This window comes from Dipodomys ordii, unplaced genomic scaffold, assembly GCF_000151885.1.
Source record: "Dipodomys ordii isolate 6190 unplaced genomic scaffold, Dord_2.0 Scaffold9613, whole genome shotgun sequence".
Lineage (NCBI taxonomy): Eukaryota > Metazoa > Chordata > Mammalia > Rodentia > Heteromyidae > Dipodomys > Dipodomys ordii.
In genome coordinates this window covers 1-1021 of record NW_012276825.1, presented here as the reverse complement: position 1 = coordinate 1021, position 1021 = coordinate 1, and the positions used below count along the sequence as shown (strand labels likewise).

At 62.7% G+C, this 1021-nt stretch overlaps 1 pseudogene; it reads right to left on the bottom strand.

Annotated features, from left to right (window-relative positions):
* Positions 1–40: 40 nt before the first annotated feature.
* LOC106002394 lies at positions 41–456 on the bottom strand (annotated as a pseudogene).
* Positions 457–1021: the final 565 nt, after the last annotated feature.

Genomic DNA, 1021 nt, shown 5'->3' with positions numbered 1-1021 from the left:
GGGGGAGGGGGAGGGCTGCCCACCACGGGCAGGCACTGACCTGGCGGAGCTGGGGGAGGGGAGTGGGGGGAGGGCTGCCCACCGCGGGCAGGGCACTGACCTGGCGGAGCTGGGGGAGGGCCCGTCACGCTCATCCAAGGCTTCTGCGGCTGCCGGGGCGTCCACAAGCGTCACACACTTCCTTTCCTTCTTGGGCTGTGCGTCTGGGGGCAGATCTTGGCGAGCAGGGACGCCGGTGGCGGGCTTGTCCACAGAGCCTGACTTTTCTAACTGGAAGTTATCTTTTAAGTCGTTTGTACAGGACTGTGTCTCCTCTTTGCCAGGTGAGAGTCTAGAAACCTCCTTCCCAGCAGCGCGGTGGGCAAGCTGGCCTTCGGGGGCGGCTGCATCCACGGGCAGCACCTCCCGCCTCTTTTTGAGAACAGGCACGTCCATGGCCTCTGCGATGGAAACCATTGGGGAACCCAGTGAGCGAGGCGGTGAGAGGCCCAGCCCTGCTGTCCTCTCCCACCGACACACACACTCCCTGCACTGCATCTTCCAATGCTCCCCTGGGAACTTCAGACCGAGCACTGGGCTCGGAGTCTTCACGCGGCCTCACTCGGTGGAGTGGGCACGGAAGGGCCCTTGCTCACTACACCAGTGTCTAAGGATCACGTGCCAAGGACAGGACCCGCTGACCACCTGGGGCACGGGAGGCGCCTCGCAGACACCCCTCGGGACTAGTCAGAGCCCCACCCCACCACGGGGAGCTCCCCTCACGCAGCACCCCCACCTGCCATCACAGCCCCAATTCCTGTGCCCGGTGGGGACAGAAAGTCACCGAGTCACATGCTCGAATCTTTCTTCCACCTGAGTGCACCTGCCAGGGCAGTGAAAGCATGAGTGAGCTGAAGCCAAGTACAACAGCGTCACGCGGGACGGGCTTGTCCGTCTGTGTCACACGAGCAGATTTGTCCTTCTATGTCACACAGGACGGGTTTGTCCGTCTGTGTCACACGAGCAGATTTGTCCTTCTATG